Source organism: Rhipicephalus sanguineus, chromosome 11 (genome assembly GCF_013339695.2).
Source record: "Rhipicephalus sanguineus isolate Rsan-2018 chromosome 11, BIME_Rsan_1.4, whole genome shotgun sequence".
NCBI lineage: Eukaryota > Metazoa > Arthropoda > Arachnida > Ixodida > Ixodidae > Rhipicephalus > Rhipicephalus sanguineus.
Genome location: NC_051186.1, coordinates 68,139,581 through 68,152,212, shown reverse-complemented (window position 1 = coordinate 68,152,212; position 12,632 = coordinate 68,139,581). Strand labels below are relative to the sequence as shown.

General features: G+C 48.3%; 1 long non-coding RNA gene across 1 annotated transcript in view; it reads left to right on the top strand.

The window, feature by feature from the left end:
• Positions 1-3,335: 3,335 nt before the first annotated feature.
• Positions 3,336-12,632, top strand: part of LOC125756340 (uncharacterized) — a 28,286-nt gene continuing 18,989 nt past the window's right edge. Inside the window, exon 1 of the long non-coding RNA XR_007414388.1 lies at positions 3,336-3,512. This is a non-coding gene — a long non-coding RNA (uncharacterized LOC125756340). The remainder of the gene's footprint in view (positions 3,513-12,632) is intronic.

Below are 12,632 nucleotides of genomic sequence, written 5' to 3'. Positions count from 1 at the left end.
ACTAAGTTAACACAAAAGACAAGCACACATAACTAGTGCAATAATTATTTCTACATTCAGCCCAGACTTCTCATCCTAACTAGAAATTAGAATAATGAAATTACTGTGGTACCGAACGTCTTCTTTTTTATTGATTTTTTTTTCTTATTGATTCATTGCTATTATCGGAACAGGTTTGCATTTAAGAACTTAAAAACACATTCGTTTTGTTTCCTGAAGGAAAGCAATTACGGCATCAAAAACATTCCTGTGGCTGACGCCCAAATCCGAAGCACCGAAGGTGAGAATAGCGTCTATTGTTAAAATTATCCCCAGCTTAGAACAATGAGTTTCAAGAAGTCTTTTTTTTTTTTGTAATATATAGCGGCGACACGATAAAAAATAATGCTCTATCGATTCGATTTCTGAACAAAAGTGACAGAGGGGAGATATCACAAGACCAGCCCTGTGTGCATATAGATTCAAAGGGGGCACTCGGCACCGTAATCTAGTTAATAGTACTTCTAATTGTCTAGTTTGACACCACTGGATTTTCCATGGAAATTTTAAATGTCTAAATTCTGTCCATGAAGTTATTGATTCTATGGCGTCTGCTCGAAGGGAAAATTTCCTATACCTAATCGCAGTTATGCTGGCTACTACAGGGAGGACCGAAATTATTGGACCGTTCAATGCCGCTCTCGCTAGTGTGTCGGCCATTTCATTTATTTCTAATCCACAATGGCCAGGTACCCATAATGATTTCAAAATTTTCAACTGTGGAGGCACTAGCGTAAGGAGCGTTTTTAAGGCAATTGATTTTGATGACATTGTTAGAGATGTACATACTGACAGGGAATCTGTTATTATTATTGCGCAATGGTCGTTCAAATCTAGTTTTCGCAGCGCCAGTATAATTGCCGAGAGTTCCGCTTCAAACACAGGGGTGAAGTCCGGCAGTCTTAATGAAAATGACCAGCCAAGCGAAGGGGAGTAAATACCTACGCCTGCCTTTTCGTCAATTACTGAAGCATCTGTGGCTACTATATTTTTTGTTTTCGCGTGTGTAAGATAATCTTGCAGCCGACTATTTAACACCCTGTATGATCGAAATTTAGGCTTAGAGGGGAAAATCTCATCGAATTCTATCTTAAGATTCTGATTGGACACATTTGCTGCAGGCACATCTCGAATCTTCACGTTTATCCGGTCTAACTGCTTCTGAACAAAAATAATCTGTGGTATATGAAAACGTGGCCAATGAGCAAGAAAAAAGGAGTCTGGCTCATTCATAAAAGCATATTCAGATCGTCTTAACGGAAAGCTATAAAATTTTAAAAATGTCTGCACCGTCAGGATTCGGAATCGACAAGGCAATGTTGGCAAGCGCGCTTCCTGATACAGAACGTTGATTGCTACAAACCTAGGGAGTCCCAGACACAATCGCAAGGCTTCTCGCTCCAGCATAACCAGAGGCTTAAGTTTGTACGCAGGGCCACCCGAGAACAAGACACAACCAAATTCTAATATTGGGCGCATGTACATTTCATAGACCATCATCAGTGTGTCTCTACGTAGTCCATATCGTCTGCTGCTCAGCCTACGTAGTATGCCTAAGGCACGTTGTGCCTTAGGTACGATACTCTCTATGTGTGGAGTCCAGTTTAGTGTCCCATTATGAATGATTCCCAAATATTTTAGCGACTCAACCTGCGGAATAGGCTCTTGTTTATATAATATTGAAATTGAGATTGGATCTGCGATTGGAAATATCAACAGTGCGCTTTTATTTACATTTAAGGACATGCAAATTGTCTCTAGCCATACCTCTAGCATACTCATATATGTCTGTAATTTGTGATATAGAGAATAAATATCACTATCAGCCGCGAAGAATGCAATATCGTCGGCATAGACATATACCTGCACATCCTGGCAATTGGGGATTGAGCTCATTAATACATTAAATAATACTGGAGACAACACTGCTCCTTGGGGGACTCCGCGAGTCTGTTTGAACTTTAATGATGCACAGCCGTCCTTATAACAATAAATTTCTCTTGCCCTCAAAAATTCGCCCAACCACGCAATTATATATTGAGGGAAATTACGCCTCTGTAAGTGGTCCAATAAAACTGAATGCTCCACACTTTCATACGCTTTGGCGACATCTAACGTCACTAAAGCTGCGTGTTGCCTTCTTCCTACAGCGAGTGTTGTGGTCCACTATGTCAGCGCGTTGTTTTTTTTTTCGTCCACATTATTTCATTTTCCCTTTATCTCGCCATTCCAACGCTTGAATTAAAACTGAAAATGACACCATATGCCTTCGTGTTAGAGCACTGGGCGTGCTAACGCAGACACGAGAAAAAAATCAAAACACAAATGCCAACTTCTCTCTTGCGTACGCGTTTCAGCTCCCAGCATCAAATACCTATCAACGAACTTTCTCTGTCATTTCATATGCTTTCTTTGGGTTCATTGTCCGTTGCTATCATGTAGAGTAGAGTAGACCCTTGAAACTCTGGCACGCCCCTACGCTGAGGGATTGGCCAAGAACCGGATAGTCTTTTTTTGAAAAAGCAATCCTAAATTAAAGCTTAAAATTTTGTCTATTTATGCTATCATGTAACGAAAGAAAGAACTGGCCTCTCGATTATTATCATTATCTTCTTCTTTCACATATGCCTTGTACCCACGCTGGGGGTTCATATGAAATTTTAGACATGTATAGTATAAACTAATGAATAAACAGAAAATAAAAGCAAACATGCAAAGGAAAGATTTCAGTAATTATTTATTCGTATTTTCAGACCAGACAGCTAAGTGGTTATTCTAAAGAGAAATCAGAATAGCGGAATTAAAATGTAACCAAACAAAGTTATTCCATTCCATTCCAACCTGTTTTTTTTTTTTTTTCGAGTGGTACTTCTTTCTCCACATTAAATTATATTCCTCACGAGAAGGCTGTGATCCACTACGTGGGCGAGTTGTTTCTTCGTCCACAATAATTAATTCGCCCTTGATCTCATAATTATTGCGCTTCAATTAACACTGGTAACGACGCACCCTAGGCTATAGTGAACTATACCCTAGGCTTTCCTTGCCTTCATCATCTGATGGTGCTGATGATGACCTCTTGCTGATTGAGTTGAGTTGAATAAACTTTATTTGCCCAACGGTTGTTATTGTGCCCAGGGCTAGGCTGCCGCTCACACATAAAGGGGGATGGACCAAGAAGCGGGCGGCAAGATCTTTGAGTTAAATTGCTATCATGCAACGAAAAAAAAACGGGCCCTTCGATTCATTTTCTTCTTCCATCTACCTCGCGGCGGCGTTTTGGACTGCAGGTGTCGCCACCGTCGATGTGCACGAGCCCACGTTTCACGAGCCGAGGACCGGGACAGTCAGACGCAGCCCCGTGCCAGAACGAGCAGGTGGACCCGTGGCACGCGGTCGGTTCTCGCGCCTGCCAGCCGTTCCTCGGCAGTAGTGGCTTCGCCGGCGTTCGACAGCCCAGGTCTTCGCCATGAGTGAGTCCTCCCTGTTCTCTTTCAGCCCTTCTTAGCTTCGCGTATTTAGCATTAACGCGTTCTGCGACGCGGCCCTGAGCCGAGTACGAGCGACTCTGACCCCCCAGTTTAGGTTCTTCGGGCCTTCGTCTCCTGGCTGCGAGGCCTAGGCCTTGCTGACCCAGCCATCGCCCACCGCCAACCTGCCAGGCCGTAGTGCTGTAACCAGCATAACACGACAATCACCACGGGCATTATTAATCGTGATACCCTCCCATAAGGACCAAATTTCCCGTTCGCGTTTGGCTCCCTTTGATTTGCCGACATAGCGCGGCTTGCTCGAAGCCTCACGGGATCCCAGATTACGCATCGCGCCGGGATCAGTCGCATCGAAAAACGTCGTGGTAACAGCGCCGTTTAATTTCTTTCCGCGAGCACGTCCCTGAATGCGCATCGAAACCGGAGTTGCCTGTAAATCGGTAGGTCTAGTCGGTTCCCTAGCGACACCGTGGAAAACAGACATGTCGTCCAACAGTTCGTTGGACCCCGTGGACGTCGCGAGCGTACAAGCCTCCGCGTTCTTTGCTTATTTTCTTTTCTCTCTCTCCCTTTCTCTCTCGTTTATTTCTTTTTGTCGTAACAAAACTTAGACGAAGTCGCCTTTTAAAATTTTTATTTTTAGCTGTACATCTCTTCTGTATCGGCCGCAATACATTAAGCGGTCAGCGGTCGTTGGCGACGATAGCCGCGTAACTTAATTTTTATGGTGCTAATGTTGCCATCTCCTAATTTAGCCCGATTTCAGTGGTGCTTGGTGCCGGCAGCCGCGTTTGTCAATATTAACGGTCGTCAGTGGGAACGGTTGTGATCTTCGTTGTCACCGGTGCGGATGACTGCGATAGGCGTCTTCCTTTCCATTCGAAATCTAAACCGACGCGCTTCCCTTGCCCACGTTTGAATTTAATTTTTAATGGTTGCCGAAATCACTTGCCCGAATAGCAGTGGCCGTTGGTGTCGATGCCATCGACCTGAACAGTCGGCGTTAATGACTGATCGGTAACCGGCGTGATTTTAGTGGCCATGGGTGCCGACTAAAATTTTTAGTGCTCATTCGTGCCCATGGCCACAATGAATATTGACGGTCAATATTGACGGCCGTTTAATGGGAGCGACTTAAGTGATATCGGCGCCAACACCGTTAGATCATTTTAATGGTAATCGAGACCGTGCTTTCGGTGGTCGTTTTGTGTCGATGGCGACGTTGAATATTCCCAGAGGAACGGTCGTCGACATTGACTACACTATAATGGGCACGATTTCAGTTATCATCGGCGTCGACAAACATATTAGATCATATTAATGGTCATCGATGTTGATGACCATGCTTTCGGTAGTCGTTAGTGTCGATGGCCACGTTGAATATTCCCATATGAACGGTCGTTGACATTGACTGCCGTATAATGGGCGCGATTTCAGTGTTCATCGAGATCATATTAATGGTCATCGATGTTGACGACCATGTTTTCGGTGGTAGTTGGTGCCGATGGCGACGTTGAATATTCCCATATGAACGGTCGTTGACATTGACTGCCGCATAATGGGCGCGATTTCAGTGATCATCGGCATCGACAACCCCGTTAGATCATATTATTGGTCATTGATGTTGATGACCATGCTTTCGGTGGTCGTTGGTGTGGATGGCCATGTTGAATCTTCCCATATGACCGGTGGTCGACACTGACCGCCATATAATGGGCGCGCTTTCAGTGATCATCGGCATCGACAACCCCGTTAGATCATATTGATGGTCATTGATGTCGATGACCCTTCTTTCGGTGGTCGTTGGTGTCGATGGCCACGTTGAATATTCCCATATAAACGGCCGTTGACATTGACTGCCGTATAATGGGCGCGATTTCAGTGTTCATCGATATCATATTAATGGTCATCGATGTTGACGACCATGCTTTCGGTGGTAGTTGGTGTCGATGGCCACGTTGAATATTCCCATATGAACGGTCGTCGACAGTGACTGCCATATAATGGGCGCGATTTCAGTGATCATCGGCGTCAACAACCACGTTAGATCATATTAAGGGTCATCGATGTTCATGACCATGCTTTCGGTGATCGTTGGTGTCGATGGCCACGTTGAATATTCCCATATGAACGGTCGTCGACAGTGACTGCCATCTAATGGGCGCGATTTCAGTTGTCATCGGCATCGACAACCCTGTTAGATCATATTAATGGTCATTGATGTTGATGACCATGCTTTCGGCGGTCGTTGGTGTGGATGGCCATGTTGATACATTCCCTTATGAACGGGGGTCGACATTGAATGCCGTATAATGGGCGCGATTTCAGTGATCATCGGCGTCAACAACCACGTTAGATCAAATTAAGGGTCATCGATATTCATGACCATGCTTTCGGTGATCGTTGGTGTCGATGGCCACGTTGAATATTCCCATATGAACGGTCGTCGACAGTGACTGCCATCTAATGGGCGCGATTTCAGTTGTCATCGGCATCGACAACCCTGTTAGATCATATTAATGGTCATTGATGTTGATGACCATGCTTTCGGCGGTCGTTGGTGTGGATGGCCATGTTGATACATTCCCTTATGAACGGGGGTCGACATTGAATGCCGTATAATGGGCGCGATTTCAGTGATCATCGGCGTCAACAACCACGTTAGATCAAATTAAGGGTCATCGATATTCATGACTATGCTTTCGGTGATCGTTGGTGTCGATGGCCACGTTGAATATTCCCATATGAACGGTCGTCGACAGTGACTGCCATCTAATGGGCACGATTTCAGTTGTCATCGGCATCGACAACCCTGTTAGATTATATTAATGGTCATTGATGTTGATGACCATGCTTTCGGCGGTCGTTGGTGTGGATGGCCATGTTGATACATTCCCATATGAACGGGGGTCGACATTGAATGCCGTATAATGGGCGCGATTTCAGTGATCATCGGCATCGACAACCCTGTTAGATCATATTAATGATCATTGATGTCGATGACCCTTCTTTCGGTGGTCGTTGGTGTCGATGGCCACGTTGAATATTCCCATATAAACGGTCGTTGACATTGACTGCCGTATAATGGGCGCGATTTCAGTGTTCATCGATATCATATTAATGGTCATCGATGTTGACGACCATGCTTTCGGTGGTAGTTGGTGTCGATGGCCACGTTGAATATTCCCATATGAACGGTCGTTGACAGTGACTGCCATATAATGGGCGCGATTTCAGTGATCATCGGCCTCAACAACCACGTCAGATCATATTAAGGGTCATCGATGTTCATGACCATGCTTTCGGTGATCGTTGGTGTCGATGGCCACGTTGAATATTCCCATATGAACGGTCGTCGACAGTGACCGCCATCTAATGGGCGCGATTTCAGTTGTCATCGGCATCGACAACCCTGTTAGATCATATTAATGGTCATTGATGTTGATGACCCTTCTTTCGGTGGTCGTTGGTGTCGATAACCATGTTGAATATTCCCCATGTGAACGGCCGTCGACATTGACTACCGTATAATGCGAGCGATTTCGGTGATCATCGGCGTCAACCACATTAGGTCATATAATGATCATCGAGGTTCATGGCCCTGCTTTCTGTATTCGTTGGTGTCGATGGCCACGTTGAATATTCGTATATGAACGGTCGTCAATATTGACTACCTATAATGCGAGCGATTTCAGTGATCATCGACGTCGACAACCACGTTAGATCATGTTGGTCATCGACGTTAATGACCCTGCTTTCGGTGGTGGTTAGTGTCGATGGCCACGTTGAATATTCTCATAAGAACGGTCGTCGACATTGACTACCGTATAATAGGCGCGATTTCAGTGATCATCGACGTCGAGAACCGTGTTAGACCATATTAATGGTCAACGATGTTGACCCTGCTTTCGTTGGTCATTTGTGTCGATGGATACGTTGAATGTTCCCCATTGAAACGGTCGTCGATATTGATTACCGTATATTAGGCGCGATTGCAGAGCTAATTGGCCTCAACTACGTTCTGAGAAATTAAGGGACATCGATGATGATGACCTTGCTTTCTGTGGTCGTAGGTGTCGATGGCCACGTTGAATAATGACCATGGGCACGGTCCTCGATATTGACTACCGTATAATAGGCGCGATTTCAGTGATAACGGCCCAAACCATGTTCGGAGATAAGTTAAAAGTGTCATACATGTTGATGACCCTGCTTCCTGTGGTCGTTGGTGTCGATGGCTACGTTGAATCCCCATGGGAACGCTTGTCGATATTCGCCACCGCATAATGGGCGCGATTTCAGCGATGAGTGGCGTTGACAACCACGTGCGAAGATAAAATTTAAGGGTCGTCAATGTTGATGACCCTGCTTTCTGTGGCCGTTGGTATCGATGGCCGCAATAAATGTCCCATTTGAGCAATTGTGTGCATTGGGTTACCGAATAATCGGAGCTATTTCAGCGAGCATCTGCGTCGACAACCACGGTCAAAGATAGCGGTCGTCGACTTTGACCCTGCTTTTTGTGGTCGTTGGGGTCGGCAGCCATGTTGAATATTGCCGCGCGCGCTCGTTCTTGTATTTCGATGTTACCGGTCCGTCACACGTATAACGACTGCCTTTCGCAAACCGCGCCCGAATGTCTGGAAACCTTTCAGATTGTTTTATAATCTGGTAGGCTTGAGCGCGGAATTACGATCAGTTGAGTTTACTTTGAAACTAGCGCGGCCTCCAACGATTAGACTCAAATGTTTGCGGCCACATGTATAAATGCCAACGCGCCTAACCGCTGATCAGATTATCGACGGCCGACGCTCTGTTTCTTGTAGCTTGACGTTCCGTTTACCGGGCACAATTCACCCAATTAGAGCTTTCTTGAACACGCCGAGTGCAACCTTCGTCAAAGTTGCGACCACTTGACATCTGGTGGAGGTGCTGGTTCCGTGATGTTACGGACGACGTCGAATAGCCGTGATCCAAGCCCAAGCCACCGACGGTGAAAGCTCCCATGGCAACTACGTCTATGCCCCTACAGCAACCAAGGAAGCCACCAAGTTTTCGTGGATCACCATGTGAAGACCCGGAAAGTTAACTGGAAAAATACGACAGGGTAGCCACGTTCAACAGGTGAAACTGCATTGAAAAGTGCCATCTCGTCTATTTCGCTTTAAGAATGTGTCAGGACGGTTGTTGAGAATCCGGAGTCCACGCTGACGGCCTCGGACCACTTTCGTACCGCGTTCCTCGACACCTTCACTAGTGTCGTTCGGAAGGAAAGGGCCGAATCCCTGCTGGAAGCAGTCAAGATTCCGAACGAAAACATCGGCATGTACGCCGAAGAAATGAATTGCCTTTTCCGCGATGCCCGAGGGAAAGGTTTGCTTCCTGATGCGGGGAGTTAACGGCGGACTTGTGCGCAACCTGCCTAAGGCGGTCTCGGAATTTGTTTCTGAGGCCACAGCAATCGAAAGGGCGCTTTGGACGCGGGCAAGGCAGTACAAATGCCGCTCACCGACCACCAACTACACCTAAGCTCAAGCACACATTTTCTGGGACAGCAGGGAAGACCCCCCGCTCTTCCGATCTCCTGGCCACTCCCTCGCCCGAAGGGTGGGAGGAGGTTTTGACCTCCACCAGCCTGAGATTTGCCTGGCAACTCCAGGCCATACAGAGGGCAGAGGTGGCCACCAACCTACCTCCATAATGTTTGACAATAAAGTTGTGTTCTCTGTCTCTTCTCAACACCGACTACCTGCGCGAGACCAACCCAGCGGTCGTGCGCATAGAGCTGAGTGAGATGTTTCCGGAATCGCAGCCTCGAGTGGACTCCATCACATTGTTCGTGAAGTCGGGCAATCGTTGGGTATACGCGGAACACAGCAGCCTCATCCGGAAGCTATGAACTACGTTGCACCGCCGTAGTTCCGTCGCCAGACAACGCCGGCGCCACCAACGCCATGCCGTCCGCCTGTTGGCCAGCGCTACGCCCCAAGGAAAACCGACCTTTGGCGCGCCCCTGACCACTCCCTCTGCGACCACTGCGGGGAGGCCGGCTACACCTACCGCCGCTGCCGTGTTTACCGCGTGTCCACCGCGCGTTGATCGGCCACGCGACATTGCCGACTACCAGGCTGAGATTGAATCGACACCGCGACGTCCGCCGCGTTCGCCGTCGCCAGGACGCTACCGGTTCCCTCAGGGACGCCCCGGGGCCGATCTGCAAGCCCTTATCCGGAAAACTAAAAGCAGCAACCGATGGAGGTGAGACTGCTGTACGATGAAATACCAAATTCTTAAAATGCTGAGAAATCGTAAGAACACACCGCAAGCCTAATGCAGCCCTGACGACGAAACTTCACGGCTGGAAAATCTGACGACACCACGTAGAAACAGCGGAACAAGCCGACGTAGCCGTGATCTGACGCCACAACCTAATCGCCACGCAAGACGAACTAGCAACCTCGACGTTCTCAATGACGGACGCAACGTCGCCGCTCTCGTCGACACTGGAGTCGACTATTCCACCGTTAGCGGGCCGCTCGACGCGAAGCTGGAGAGGTATGACCGCCTGGGAAGGCCTTGAAATCCGGACCACTGGAGACCATCTAATAGCGCCGTCTGAACTATGTACAGCAAGAGTCATCATAAGACTTATCCTGCGCGCTTCGTAATCCTGCAGAATTGCTACAGTGATTTGATACTTGACATAGACATTTAAATCACGCCGGTGCCGTCATTGACTGCAGAACCAAGTCGATAACTCAAATCATTGGACACAGCACACCGCCGGATACGAAGCTGTCACCGTGCCTTGAACGTCCTCGAGGATCAAGTCACCATTCCTCCTTGCTCCAGCGTCATAATTTTCGCCGGCACCCAAAAACCTGAATACATCAAAGGCGTCATCAAGAGGGATCAAGGTTTGCTGCTGGACCGTGACATTTGCGTCGCAAGAGGCATTGCTCGGGTGCATGAAGAAAAAGGAGACGCGATGATAAACTTGTGCCAAGAATACACCTGTGCAGGAGCACGACGATTGCACGCATCAAGGAAATCGTGAGTCAGCGGTGCCTTCACCTTTTGAGATTCTGACGAAACTATGACAACCCCAATACCTCGAACAACCTTCCACGTCAACCCACGTCTCCTCGCATGCGAACAGCAGCAGCTCCGATAGCTCCTGCAACAATAAAAAGGCCAGTTTCTCGTCATCACCAAGGATTCGACAAACGCCTCTGGCTAAGCACCGTATCCTAACGGAAGTAAAGCTCGACCACTCCGTCAGGTCCTACGGAGTTTCGACGCGAGAACGAGAAGTTATAAAGCACAAGCAAGAGTCCGTGGGCATCACCACTCTTGGTGAAGGATGCAACTTGCGTTTCTGTGTCGATTACCGTCGCCTGAACAAGATCACGAAGGATGTATATCCACTCCCATGGATAGTCGACGCCTTAGATCGACTTGAGGTAAAGTATTTTACTTTAATGGCTCTCAAAACGGCACATTAGCGAATTGAATTCGACAAGAAAGACCGCGAGAAGACTGCCTTTATAACACCGGACGGCGTCCTTGAGTTCAAGGTCATACTTTTAAGTCCTTGCTCGGCGCCTGCGACGTTCCAGAGCGTTATCGGCACAGTGCTGGCTGGATTAAAGTGGCAGACTTGTCTACCTATATGACGTCGTCGTCTTCGTTGCAGCTTTGACGAACACCGCCGACGCCTGGGAACCAGAAAAGGCCAGAACAGGGCCGATTCGTGTCTTCCGAGGACACGTCATCAGCAACTGTGTAGTGCACTCTGACCTGCAGAAGACATCCGCCATCGCTAGATTCTCGCCACCCGCCGACAAGGAAGCTGTGCGTCGATTTCTCGGCCTGTGTGCCTATTACAGGCGGTTGTCAAATGCTTTGTGCCCATCGCCGAGCCACTTACTGAACTGACGAAGACGCAAGTCGAGTTTAAGTCGGAAACGGCGCAAGTCGAAGCATTTCAAGAACGGAAACGACGCCTGCAAATGCCTCCGATACTTACGCATTTCAACGAATATGCGGATACGGAAATCCATACCGACGCAAGCAGCGTAGGACTCGGAGCCGTCCTTGTGCAGATGAATGACGGACTGGAAAGGGTCCGGCTATGCTAGCCGGTCGCTATCCAAGGCGGTGGCCAACTATTAAGGAGTGCTTTGCCATCACCTGGGCTACGTCCAAAGTTTGGCCCCTAGCTATACGGCAGGCCTTTCAAAGTTGTGAGCAACCGCCCCGCCTTGTTTTGGCTAGCTGACTTAAAAGACCTTTCAGGTCGCCTTGCACAATGGAGTCTGAGTCCGGACGCAAACACTTGACGCTGACAGCTTGTCCCGCGCACCAGTTGATCTGCGGTCGTATGACGATCTTGACGAAGACAGCTTCTTGGAACCCATAAGTGCCGACGACTCCGCCGAATAGCGAAGCGATCCGGAACTGAGCAGCCTTTCAAAGTATTTGAAAGGCAAGACCACAGTTCTTCCCAGTGTATTCAGGTGAGGATTAACGTCATTTTGCCCGTGCCAACTAGCTTGTCGTTGTACCTTCGGCAATGCGACCAGAAGTTCCGCAGGCCCTGCACGATGACCCGACGGCTGGCCAACTCGGTTTTTCTCGCACTCTCGAGGATACAAAAATACTACTGGCCACGCCTGACCGCCGACGTCGCTCGTTACGTGAGGAGGTGCCGGGACTGTCAGTGACGCAAGACACCGCCGACAAGGCCAGGTTTTCTTCAGCCAATCGATCAACCTCGTAGACCCTTCCAGCAGAGATCGGGATGGACTTGTGGGACAATTCCCGACGTTGACGTCCGGCAACAAGTGGCTCGTCGTAGCCACGGACTACCTCACCCGCTACGCCGAAACCAGGGCCTTGTCTAAAGGAGGTGCCGCTGTGGAAGCGAAGTTCTTCGTCGAGAGCGTCTTACTGCGCCACGGCGCCCCAGAAGTCTTGATCAGACAGGGGTACGGCTTTTACTGCGGACCTAACGCAAGTGATCTTGAAATACAGACAGACAAGCCACCGCCGGACCACAGCGTACCACCCACAGACCAACGGCCTCACCGAGCGCCTAAA